At 44.2% G+C, this 14,043-nt stretch overlaps 1 protein-coding gene across 1 annotated transcript in view; it reads right to left on the bottom strand.

The window, feature by feature from the left end:
• LOC126203573 (alpha-tocopherol transfer protein-like) overlaps positions 1-13,799 on the bottom strand; it is a 167,797-nt gene extending 153,998 nt beyond the window's left edge. Inside the window, exon 1 of the mRNA XM_049937899.1 lies at positions 13,683-13,799. The gene's annotated coding sequence lies outside the window, so the exon portion shown is untranslated. The remainder of the gene's footprint in view (positions 1-13,682) is intronic.
• Between the last annotated feature and the right edge of the window lie 244 nt (positions 13,800-14,043).

Below are 14,043 nucleotides of genomic sequence, written 5' to 3'. Positions count from 1 at the left end.
CACCATAACTCCGCACATGCTTTACAGTGCTGTTCACAACATTATTTCTCGACTACAGCTATTGTTGAGGAATGATGGTGGACATATTGAGCATTTCCTGTAAAGAACATCATCTTTGCTTTGTCTTACTCTGTTATGCTAATTGTTGCTATTCTGATCAGATGAAGCGCCATCTGTCGGGCATTTTTTGAGCTTTTTTTTTTTGTTCTAATAAAACCCCATGTCATTCGAAGCATGTGTGTCAATTTGTACTTCTCTATCTACATTATTCCGCGATTTATTCAATTGTCAAATTTATACTGACTTTATGATCACTCGGTACACGCCGTAACGGTCGCGGTCGTTAGTTACCTTTCTGTTTGGACGCGGTAGGCTGATTTTTGTCAATAATGCCTTTAAAGCGACAAAGACGCTGTTATCAGCACCTCACTGACTTTGAACGAGGTCGTGTACCAGAGCTAAGAGATGATGAATGTTCCTTCTCCGATACTTCAGAAAGACTTGGCAGGAATGGAGCCACTATACAAGAAATCTGGCAGCAGTGCTCACGGGAATGTACAGTCGGAAGAGGACTGGGGTACAGCTGGCCTGGTAGCAATACCGAGAGAGAAGATCATAGTGTTCGGAGTATGTCTCTGGCGTATCGTATTGCATCTGCAGCATAAATATGAGCAGCGACTGTTACAGATCGGTTACTTCAAGGACAGCTCTGAGTCAGAAGTCCTGTGCCGCGTATTCAAATGGTTCAAATGGCTCTAAACACTATGGGACTTAACTTCTGAGGTCATCAATCCCCTATACTTAGAACTACTTAAACCTAACTAACCTAACGACATCACACACATCCATGCCCGAGGCAGGATTCGAACCTGTGACCGTAGCAGCAGCGCGGTTCCGGACTGAAGCGCTTAGAACTGCTCGGCCACACGGGCCGCGCATTCCGCTGATCACAAACCACCGCCATTTGCGACTTCAGAGTCATCAAGTGAGAGCTCACTGGAGGGCATAATGGAGGTCTGTTCTGTTTTCTGATGATAGCTGGTTCTGTCTTGATACAACTGATGGCCGTGTGTTGGTTAGAAGGAGGCCAATTAAGGGCCTGCAACTCACCTGTCTACATGTTAGACGCACTGCACCTACACCTGGAGTTATGGTCTGGGGTGCGATTTCGTTTGACAGCAGGAGCACTCCTGTGGATATACCACACACCATGACTGCACATTTGTTCGTCAGTCTGGTGATTCGACCTCCTGTGCTGCCATTCATGCACACCATTCATGGAGGAGTTGCAAAAGGATAACGGTTGCTCACGTACTGCTGTTGTAACCCAACATGCTTTACAGAGTGTCGGCATGTTGCCTTGGCCTGCCCGATCACCCGACTGTTTCCAGTCAAGCACATATGGGACGTCATCGGACGACAACCACCGCGTCAACCACGAACATCATTAACCATCCTAAGCAAGTGTACGGATATGGAAATCCATCCAACAAACTGACATCGTGCACCTGCACAGCACAATTCATCCATGTTTGCATGCTTGCAAACAACACTCTGGCGGTTACGCCGGTTATGAATGTATCAGCATTTCTCATCTGCAACGGCTTTTCTTGTGCTTTATTTTGCAATGTTAATCACTTAAATACGAGGGTCACTCCAAAATAAAAGCACACTATTTTTGTAAAAATACAGTTTTCATTGTGCATGTACGAAAGTTTTACAGTGTGTAGATACATCCTTCCCGCTTGTTTTCAAACTTAGTTCAACCTGTTCCCGCGAGTGGCGCCGTCACAGCATGTCTTCAAGAAGGCTGCTACACTTGACGTTCGCCAGAAGCAACGTGCTTTCATAGAATTCCTGTGCTGTGAAAACGAGACAGTGGGAAACAACCACAAGAGGTTGAAAAAGGTGTATGGAGATGCTGCTGTCGATCGCAGTACAGTTAGTCGGTGGGCAAGCTGGTTACGTGATGAAAGCGGGCACGGCAATATTGAGGATTGTCCTCGCAGTAGCAGGCCTCATACTACACACACTCCAGACAATGTGCAGAGAGTTAACGAATTGGTGACTGACGACAGACGCATGTGACTATCATCTCTTTGGGAAATTGAGAGACTCTTTGTGGAACAAGGTTTGAAGATGGTGACTCGCTTGTGCACGCTGCCAAACAGTGGCTCCAACAGGTTGGTCCAGAGTTTTGCTGTGCGGGTATACAGTCACTGGTTCCAAGATGGCGTAAGGCAGTTGAGAGGGATGGAAATTATGTGGAGAAATGAAAATGTTGTTCCTAAAGGATGTATCTACACACTGTAAAACTTTCAAACATGTAGAATAAAAGATAGATTAAAAAAAAATAGTGTGCATTTCTTTCGGAGTGACCCTCGTACGTTATGTAGGCAAATATGTTCCCGAAATTTCATTACTCTATATTAATTATTTTTTGGTGTTGCGTTTTTTCGTATATCATTTGCCCACGTTTTGTATATGTTTACCTACTTAGACTGCGGCCGGCCGGCCGGAGTGGCCGAGCGGTTTTAGGCGCTACAGTCTGGAACCGCGCGACCGCTACGGTCGCAGGTTCGAAACCTGCCTCTGGCATGGATGTGTGTGATGTCCTTAGGTTAGTTAGGTTTAAGTAGGTCTAAGTTCTAGGGGACTGATGACCTCAGAAGTTAAGTCCCATAGTGCTCAGAGACATTTGAAGCATTTGAACTGCGGATGGACACGTGGACTACTGATAGGGGAGACGATAGTGTTCGGCATATGGCTCTAGCCCATCGTTTTGCATCTGCAACAGCAACATGAGCAGCAGTTGGCACCACAGTGACACAACCAACTGTTACAAATCGGTTACTTGAATGACAGCTCCGAGCCAGACTCCCTGTAGCGTGCATTCCGCTAACACCCAACCACCGCCATTTGTGACTTGAGTGGTCAAGTAAGCGATCACTGCAGGGCAGGGTGGAGGTCTGTTGAGTTTTCTGATAAAAGATTGTTCTGCCTCGGTGCCGGTGATGGCCGTGTGGCGGTTAGGAACAGGCCAGTCGCGGCCTGCAACTAACCTGTCTTCGTGCTAGACACACTATGGTTACGGTCTTGGGTGCTTTTTTGCATGTCAGCAGGAGCAGTCTCGTGGTTATAAACCGCACCGCGACTGAAAATTTATTCGTCAATCTGAGATTCGACCTATCGTGGTGCCATTCGTGAACAGAATTACAGCGGGTGTTTCTAACAGGATAACGCTTGCCCACATACCGCTGGTTTAATCTAACATGCTCTACAGACTATCGACATGTTGCCTCGGCCAGCTCGATCACCAGACCTGTCTCCAATCGAGCACATATGGGACGTCATCAGACGACAACTCCAGCGTCATCGACTACCAGTATTATCCGCCCCTGTATTGACCAAGTGCTATGGTAATTGAACCCCATCCCACAAACTGACGTCGTGCACCTGCACAACACAGTGCATGCACATTTGCACGCTTGCAGTCAAGATCCTGGCGGTTCCAGCGGCTTTTAATGTACCAGTGTGTCACATTCGCAATGGCTTATCAAAGGCTTACATTAACCTGATCTAGCAACGTTAATCACGTAATATGTTAGCTAGACTAATATATTCTCCAAATGTAATTGTTGTTGTAGTTGTTGTTGTTGTGGTCTTCAGTGCAGAGACTGGTTTGATGCAGCTCTCCATGCTGCTCTATCCTGTGCAAACTTCTTCATCTCCCAGTACCTACTGCAACCTACATCCTTCTGAATCTGCTTAGTGTATTCATCTCTTGGTCTCCCTCTACGACTTTTACCCTCCACGCTGCCCTCCAGTACTAAATTGGTGATCCATTGATGCCTCAGAACATGTCCTGCCAATCGATCCCTTCTTCTAGTCAAGTTGTGCCACGAACTTCTCTTCTCCCCAATCCTATTCAACACCTCTTCATTAGTTATGTGATCTACCCATCTAATCTTCAGCATTCTTCAGTAGGACCACATTTCGAAAGCTTCTATTCTCTTCTTGTCCAAACTATTTATCGCCAAGGTTTCACTTCCATACATGGCCACACTCCATACAAATACTTTCAGAAACGACTTCCTAACACTTAAATTTATACTCGATATTAACAAATTTCTCTTCAGAAACGCTTTCCTTGCCATTGCCAGTCTACATTTTATATTCTCTCTATTTCGACCATCATCAGTTATTTTGCTCCCCAAATAGCAAAACTCATTTACTACTTTAAGTGTCTCATTTCCTAATCTAATTCCCTCAGGATGACCCGATTTAATTCGACTACATTCCATTATGCTCGTTTTGTTTTGTCGATGTTCATCTTATATCCTCATTTCAAGACATTATCCATTCCGTTCAACTGCTCTTCCAAGTCCTGTACTGTCTCTGACAGAATTACAATGTCATCGGCAAACCTCAAAGTTATTATTTCTTCTTCATGGATTTTAATACCTACTCCGAATTTTTCTTTTGTTTCCTTCACTGCTTGCTCAATATACAGATTGAATAACATCGGGAAAGGCTACAACCCAACCACTGCTTCCCTTTCATGTCCCTTGACTCTTATAACTGCCATCTGGTTTCTGTACAAATTGTAAATAGCCTTTCGCTCCCTGTATTTTACCCCTGCCACCTTCAGAATTTGAAAGAGAGTATTCCAGTCAACATTGTCAAAAGCTTTCTCTACGTCTACAAATGCTAGAAACGTAGGTTTGCCTTTCCTTAATCTACTGTATTTTGTAAGATAAGTCGTAGGGTCAGTATTGCCTCACGTGTTCCAATATTTCTACGGAATCCAAACTAATCTTCCCCGAGGTCGGCTTCTAACAGTTTTTCCATTCGTCTGTAAAGAATTCGCGTTAGTATTTTGCAGCAGTAACTTATTAAACTGATAGTTCGGTAATTTTCACATCTGTCAACACCTGCTTTCTTTGGGATTGGAATTATTATATTCTTCTTGAAGTGTGAGGGTATTTCACCTGTGTCATACATCTTGCTCACCAGATGGTCTACAATAATTATTTTTTGGTGTTGCGATTTATTTCCGTGAGTGTAATGGTACCCGTTCAGTAATTAATGTACATCACCAGATATTGTTTTAGTGTCTGCAGATGACACTCAGTCCCACACAATGTGCTGCGTCACGGCTGTCAAGGAATTTCGATCCAGTACTAAATAAGAACGATACGTGCACATAGAGCGTAGCTGTTTTAAGTGAGTGATAATGGAGCGCACATGTAAAATTTAATGTCGTGTTTTTTGTAATTAAAGTTGAGGTGAAGGAACTCAGAATGTCAAAGAGTTTGGTCCTCTAAAACAGCACGAAGAGGATCTCCAAGACAGCGTCGCAATCCGACTGATTTGTCAGCATCAACATCTGCATAAGCCCATACGCATTAAGATGCAGTGGAGAAACTTGGGCGTAAAATCTGTTGATGGGCAATTTACCGTCACTTTACTCCGTTTGCCGGCGAAAAAACGGTGATGAATATTTCTTTCAGCGACATATTCTGAACCGGGTCAGCACCTGTGTACCCACGTCAACGACTTCACTAGCCAGGAAGCGAAATAATAAAACAGTAAATTCGTGCGTATATGCACGCCTCATACGTCCGAAAAGTGAAAATATGACTTGGGCTCCATGTATGCCTAGAGTAACAAAGTTCGGGTTATATAAATGTACAGTGTAAAAATATCTAAGAGGCGCGGGAGAAAACAGGCAGAGAAACGTCTAAAGGCATAATATGCAATAGGAGCAATGTGTCGCAGTCAGTGCATCTACAGAAAAACAGACGTCTGTGTAACGGTACTTTTTTTAATAAGAACTAGGGTTTTGCAGTACGAACGGCGTCACCAAATATCACAGAAGATGAATTCTACCGTAGCTGGCCTCTCATTAAGCTAGCGGCGTAATTTAGCCATTACCTGACGCTAACAAGCGACTTCTGGCTGAAGCAGAAATTTACCACTGTCAGTTATTCAAGAAGATTGTTGATAGTCATTAAATGTGTCAACAACATTATCAGAAAGGAAGAAACCCGAAGAATATACAGTTTCAGAGGGTTCCCAGGTACGCGAAATGTTTCTTGCGCTATGAAAATCGCTTGTAAAGACAACAAAGGACAATAAGATAGTTCCTCAAGAAAATTGAAAGACAAACAGAAACTAGGTTACAGATATGTAATGCCTATCGAAAACGTTCTCATACATTTGAGGGTTGACTGTGATATGAGACCACAGCAAAAGAAATTTGAATACGTAGGAGAAGCTATCCAAATTAACTTATCATAAACTGAGTGTTAGTATATCTTTAGTGAGCTAGTAACATCTTTTTAGTTGATAGATAGTAATCTTGTGTAACAAGAAATCCTTGGACAGAACAGACAAAAGTGAGGCATTACAACGCAGTTGCGTAAGAGTGTCTGTACGGACTTGAAAGTTTCGGAACATCCGAATTCGGGCACTGCACAAACTAAAAAGAAATGTAGCCTATCATCTATAAGACACAGACACACACACACACACACACACACACATACAAACGCGCATACATACAGAGAGAGAGAGAAAGAGAGAGAGATTAAGTTTGTCAGTATCGAGACTACCAGCTTGGTTGTTCTCCTCCTCCTGTTCAGCATTGCTATACTGTCGGATCTCATCAAGACGGTCTAATGGAAGAAATACGAAGAGTCCAGTCGGTGAGAAAGGGTTACGTGAACATTCAGGATAATTGAGCGGGACAGACTGTAGGAAACTTGTAGCCGCCAAGCGACCAACCAGGGTGGCGGAATGGCTAAGTCAGTGGCTTGGTATTCAGTAGTAGCGGAGATCAAATCCAATTTGGCTGTTCTGATTTAGGATTTTTTTGCTTCACCTAAATAATTTAATACAAGTACCTACACTGTTCCCGGATCACGACGAGACTACTTCCTCCTCCCTTTCTTCCACAAAAGAGCAATTGCATCGGCCTTAAAGACGTTGTTTAGGGTTTACGTTTGAGCCTCGAATCTTTCTTCCTTTATTACGAACAAACTGGCGACCAATACGGACTGGCAGGCAGGACAGAGGAACACATAACTGATTCCAGACAGAATGCGTGTTTTTTATGGTACTCTGTATAAAATGGAAGAAAACTCGTGGGTTAACGTTCCGTAGATATAGAAGACGTTAGAACTGGGCAAGGAGTGGTTGGGAGCTGGGGGAGAAAAAGAGCGAAGCGTTTTTTCCAGGGAGTATCTCGGCACTCGTCTGAAGTGATTTACAGGGAATACAATCAGAATGAACGGCGCTACGCTTTAACCAACTGCGAACCCACATGAATTAGCACCGAACTTCGACATGAAAAATGAATAGTAGAGCTTGTATTGTGCTATCTTATAGTGTACCGAACGATGAAAAATAAGACCAGGAAAGACACAGTGCTAAAATTCTGTAACGCTATGAAAAAGCATATACACACGCATGGGTGTCAAAACAGTGTCACTTCTCAAAAACATACGTACGCAGGTAGCTGAAATGAAGATCCAGCAGGAAGTGTAAGTTCCAACCTGTTAAACGGAGAAAAGAATAAACAGTGAGAAGATGTGGACAGAAATTGAATGACTGTAGGAAGATACAAGATAACTTAGACCGAATTTCTAATTGGTGTGATGAATGGTGGCTTACTCTACACATAGAAAGATGTAAGTTAATGCAGATGAGTAGGAAAAATAGACCTGCAACTTCGAAAGCAGCACTACTAGCGTAATGTTTGACACAGTCACATCGATTAAATATCTAGGCGTAACGTTGCAAAGCGACCTGAAATTAATTGAGCACGTCAGATTGCTAGTACGGAAGGCGATTGGTCGACTTCTTTTTATTGGGAGAATTTTATGAAAGTGTAGCTCATCTATAAAGGAGAAGGGTTATGAACGCTTGCGCGACCCATTCTTGAGTACTTCTCTAGTGTTTGGGATCCGTACCAGGTCGGATTATAGGAAGATATCGAAACTGTTCAGAGGCGTGCTCCTATATTTGTTACTGACAGATTCGATCAGAACGCAAGCATTGCGTAGACGATTCGTGAACTCAAGTGGTAATCCACGGAGGGAAGGCGACTCTGTTTTTAGGGGTCATTACTCCGGTAATATAGAGAACTTACATTTGAGATTGACTGCAGAACAATTTTACTTCCTACAACGTACAATTTGTGTAAGGACCTCAAACATAAATTAGGGCTCGTACGAAAACTTCAGTCGTATTTTCGTCACTGTACTTGCGACTGGAAAAGGAAATGAAATGTGTAGTAGTGGTAAACGGTACCATCCGCTATGCACCATACTGTGGCTTGCGTAGTATGTATGTAGATGCAGATAAAAAACATTCGAAAAGAGTGAATGATAATTGCTTAAGGAAGCAAGTGATACTATGTCATTCAGTGCACAAGTGAGATGTTGCGTGTCGAATACGAATATAGTCTAGTATCAAAATTACGCGGCCTTCTTACCCGGACTTAGATAGTGAATTACGATGGTAGTCGAAAAATTTCAAGCAAACCCGAAGTGAAAGATATTACGTAATATGTACGATAGTTAACAATAATCAAGACGCGAAATAAAAAGTTTATTCTGACGCACGAGAGTTAACATCATGGACTTACAAGTAGACTGAACAACGGATCATAGCATTTCAGTCCAATCATTACGTTGACTTAGCCGATTCTACCATTGGGTTATTATACGTCTACATTACTATAACACAACACCGGTACTTCATCCCGATTTGGGACGTGTATTAATCTTTAGATTCGTCTGTTACATTGTTTATATATCTAGCTTGGAAACACTTAAGGTACGAAGCAGGGATCTGAAACATGTCTGGAGCAAGAGACAAAATCGACAATACTGGTGTGATATATTCGTCTCCACGGGCTGAACAATGAGTTCGGGGATACATGTGTAAATGTAGATGTTGGTAAACCTCTGTATGAAATCTAATCTCTCTTATTTAAACCCGAGTTCTTTTCGTGAGACACGTGTACTAGGAGGGCCATTTTTTTAAATGAGGGCAAACTGAAGTAAATGATGCCCTGAGAGGATGAGAAGCAAGAAAGGTCATATGGACATACATATGGAAATGCGTCCCAAGTGAGGTACATCCACTTGAAGGTCGAAGTAAAAAATGTTTCACAGTGTAGGTTTCAGTGTTTGAAAGCACACATGAAAACGCAAGAGGTAAGTGGGAATATTCAGTCTGTACTAGTGTTTTAGCTCCATTTTCAGGAGGGCAGTGAGCTGCAGCCCCATGGTGTAGTTGCCACGTTACCCTTCTTACCACCACAGACACACGATCTAGGAGGGGTGGTAAGGTGACCCGGAAGACGTGCACATATGTCCCTCCTGTAGGCGTTGTGAAAGATGCCTGATGTCTCGAGGCGCTCGCCAGTGATCCTGCTGACACACTGAGGCTGTGCAGTGCTGGTGGTTCACTGGCACCATGCCATGGGGATTCTCCGTAGCCCAGATGCGGGTGCTGTGAAGGCTGATAATAATCCCCACGTAAAGGTATCCTCATCTGTGAATAGGATAGATGACAGAAATCACAGCACCGTGGTGGTTTGCCATGCATCGGTGACAAAAGCGTCCCCGCGGAGACAAAACCGTAGGTAATATGCCCTGCACGCGTTTTGAGCGATACGGATAGTGGCAGTTGTGGATAATCAACCACCCGTTTGTCTCGTACCCCATTCTTGGGGGACACCTGCCTAGTCCAGATACAGGGGCCACTAAGAAAGATCTCTTAACTCCACCTTCAAGTGGGTGTATCTCCTTTAGAACGCGTTTCCGTACGAACTTTTTTACTCTATTTCCTCTCAGGAATCGTTCCCTGCATTTGGCCCCCATTTTCCAGAAACCGCGTCGTAGTAAAGGTGTTCAGACAAACTGTTGTTTCCATTTGGTGCATAAATTGGAAACAATAAGTCGGCTTATCACCAGGAAGCATAATATTAATATAGCAATTGACTGTCTACAGCTCGCGAAAAGAGCGCGGATGTAAAATTACAGAGGAGCTCCTACTGAAGCTTACCAACGTTAACATCTACATCTACTTTCCATAAGACACTGTACAGCGCATAGTGAAGGGAGCATCTCAGCAATATTATAGATGTTGTCACCTATCCCACTTGCCTATTGATCGAATCAGAATTACTTTCTATACGCCTCAGTAAGTGCTCTAACCTCTTATCTTTTTTTGTGATCCATACGCGAGATGTACAGTAGTGGCAGCAAAATGATCGCACAGTCTCCTTTCGAATACAGTTTCCTTAGTTTTGCCTAACAGGACCTCACGAGAACCACGTCGTCCTCTCTCTAAGGATTCATGTTTACGTTTTACCAACTATCGTTTTCCGGCGAACCGTTCGCTACTGGAAAAGGAAAGAGGCGAAGAGACACTAGCACTCGAAATGCCCTCCGCCACACACGGAAAGGTTGTTTACGGAATGTAGGCATAGATGCGACGCTTTCATTTGCCAGTAACTCACCTTGACACCTCGCTCCTGTCAGAAAATCCGGTAATTTCCAAGAATGATTGCCTATCGAAACTGGAGGGCTCCGAACGACACATATCGAACGTGCGATAGTATATCAATTATGGAAGTCTCGTGGCGTGCGTTATGATAAATTATTTGTGATCGTCATTTTTATCAGTTTTGCGTTGCTCCTTCAGTTCGTGTACATTACAATCCCGCCGTAATTGTTTGTGATTCCATTGGGAAACCGACACGGTTTCTCTTGATAGCGAGTGTAATGTGTGCTGCTTCTCAAGTTCCTTCTGCGGATTGCCTCACATGGAAAACTAATTCCATGCAGATCCAGCATAGACAAATGTTTGACTTTTTGCCGGAAATATGGACTTCTGCCGGACGAGGAAAGGAGGGACTGTGTTGACTGTGGTGCTGTGAAGTCTGTGAAACTCCGCAAGAGGAGTGTGGACACTGAGATTCCGTTGCAATTTCATTGTGGACTTCGTGGAAAGCGAACCAGCATCAGGAAAAATACGTGGTTCGAGTCCTCCAAATTATCGATTCAGACGAGCGTTATTCTTGTGTCGTGCTGGATTCGAGATTACAAGTTGCAAGCCACAGCATCAGAAACTGAGTTATCGGCAAATACCGTGTGTGACTACTTCGGGTTTTGGCGAGAAGTGTGCTACGTGATAGTGACAAATGAGAGTGTGCCAATTGGTGGACCGAATAAAATAGTAGAAGCAGACGAAACTCATATTGCTAGACGAAGGAATCAGAAAGGTCGACTTTTTAAAAGTGAAGTAGATCATATTTGGGTTTTGGGGGGGATAGAAAGGGACTCACGCAAGTGTTTCGTTGTGAGGGTATTGTCCCGAGACAAGGTGACTTTAGTGGGTCTCATAAAACATTTCATACTCCCTGGAACAAAAGTCATCATAGACGGCCGGCCGGAGTGGACGAGCGGTTCTAGGCGCTACAGTCTGGAACAGCGGGACTGCTACGGTCGCAGGTTCGAATCCTGCATCGGGCATGGATGGTGTGATGTCCTTAGGTTCGCTAGGTTTAAGTAGTTCTAAGTTCTATGGGACTAATGACCACAGCAGTTAAGTCCCATAGTGCTCAGAACCATTTGAACCATCATAGACGGGTTTCAGTCGTACCAGACTCTCAAAGCTGAAGGGTTCGAGGACGAATTCGTGAACCACTATGTGGAGTTTGTCTCTTCAGATGACGCCAGTGTCCATACCCAAAATATAGAACGGCTGTGGAAGTCTGCCTAGTCTACCATAAAAAGAGAATGGTGTCCAGGACAAAGGGACTAACTGTATTTGTTCCAGTACCTATACTTCCACAACTTGCGTTTACAGGGGAAAGTCGACGCATGCGAGACTCTGCCGATATTCCTGCGCGATATTGGCAGAGTTTGCCCAGGGTACGGGAAAAAGGAATTGCCCCTGCAGCTTATACATCACGCAAACTGTCACAAGACGATAACACCGACGACGAGTAAGGTAAGTCGTCTGCTTTGAATTTACAAGTGCTTCTCTAACGCTTTTCTTTTGTCGTTGCTGTAGTGACAACTTGAAACATACTCGTAACGCGCGCCACGAGACTTCCATAGTCGATTTACTATTGCACGTTAGGGAGAGCCAGTCCTGACAAAACTCTACCATCTGGTGAGCAAGATGTATGAGACAGGCGAAATACCCTCAGACTTCAAGAAGAATATAATAATTGCAATCCCAAAGTAAGCAGGTGTTGTAGATGTCACAGCTGCAAAATACTAACAAGAACGCTTTACAGGCGAATGGAAAAACTAGTAGAAGCCGACCTCGGGGAAGACGAGTTTGGATTTCGTAGAGATATTGGAACACGTGAGGCAATACTGACCCTACGAGTTATCTTAGAAGCTAGATTAAGGAAAGGCAAACCTACGTTTCTAGCGTTTGTAGACTTAGAGAAAGCTTTTGACAATGTTGACTGGAATACTCTCTTCCAAATTCTGAAGGTGGCAGGGGTAAAATACAGGGACCAAAAGGCTATTTGCAATTTGTACAGAAACCAGATGGCAGTTATCAGTGTCGAGGGACATGAAAGGGAAGCAGTGGTTGGGAAGGGAGTGAGACAGGGTTGTAGCCTCTCCCCGATGTTATTCAATCTGTATATTGAGCAAGCAGAGAAGGAAACAAAAGACAAATTCGGACTAGGTATTAAAATCCATGGAGAAGAAATTAAAACTTTGAGGTTCGCCGATGGCATTGTAATTCTGTCAGAGACAGCAAAAGGACTTGAAAGCTGAACGGAATGGACAGTGTCTTGAAAGGAGGATATAAGATGAACATCAACAAAAGCAAAACGAGGATAATGGAATGTAGTCGAATTAAGTCGGGCGATGCTGCGGGAATTAGATTAGGAAATGAGACGCTTAAAGTAGTAAATGAGTTTTGCTATTTGGGGAGCAAAATAACTGATGATGGTCGAAGTAGAGAGGATATAAAATGTAGACTGGCAATGGCAAGGAAATCGTTTCTGAAGAAGAGAAATTTGTTAACATCGACTATAGATTTAAGTGTCAGGCAGTCGTTTCTGAAAGTATTTGTATGGAGTGTAGCCATGTATGGAAGTCAAACATGGACGATAAATAGTTTGGACAGGAAGAGAATAGAAGCTTTCGAAACGTGGTGCTACAGAAGAATGCTGAAGATTAGATGGGTAGATCAGATAACTAATGAGGAGAATTGGGGAGAAGAGGAGTTTGTGGCACAACTTGACTAGAAGAAGGGATCGGTTGGTAGGACATGTTCTGAGGCATCAAGGGATCACCAATTTAGTATTGGAGGGCAGCGTGGAGGGCAAAAATCGTAGAGGGAGACCAAGCAGATTCAGAGGGATGTCGGTTGCAGTAGGTACTGGGAGATGAAGAAGCTTGCACAGGATAGAGTAGCATGGAGAGCTGCATCAAACCAGTCTCAGGACTGAAGACCACAACAACAACAACATCGCACGTTCGATATGTATCGTTTGGAGCCCTCCAACTTCGATAGGCAATCATTCTTGGAAATTACCGAAAATCCGACACTCGACAGCACGATAAGCAGATGTAGCAGTGTATAATAATTGTCTGGAGAGCGAGTTGGTACAGCGGCGCGTGAGGACTTACCGCGTCGCGGTGGCTCTGTGCAGGTGCGGCGGTGGCGGCTGCAGCCGGGGGACTGCCGAGGCGAGGCGAGGTGAGAAGAGACGGCCTCGGGCCACCGCCGCTTTCCGGGCGTCCTTCGGCTCGACGCTGCTGCCCTCGCCACGCGGAAGACGTGCACAGTGCAAGCGCCACGCTCAGTAACTCCGCCGCCGCCGCTGAGAATCTCTCAGCGTCGCCCCTCACTGCCGCTCTCAGCAAAAGCCATTCTGTACGCTGCCTGACAGCTGCTAGGCAACGGCCGTAAGCCGTTCGAGGCACATTGTTATCACAACCAGGCGCCTTGCAGGGTAATCTATGCCCTGAGATACAAATAAGTAAAGCC

Source organism: Schistocerca nitens, chromosome 9, assembly GCF_023898315.1.
Source record: "Schistocerca nitens isolate TAMUIC-IGC-003100 chromosome 9, iqSchNite1.1, whole genome shotgun sequence".
In the NCBI taxonomy this organism is placed as follows: domain Eukaryota; kingdom Metazoa; phylum Arthropoda; class Insecta; order Orthoptera; family Acrididae; genus Schistocerca; species Schistocerca nitens.
The sequence above is the reverse complement of the archived record's forward strand: the minus strand, read 5'-3'. Positions and strand labels throughout refer to the sequence as shown.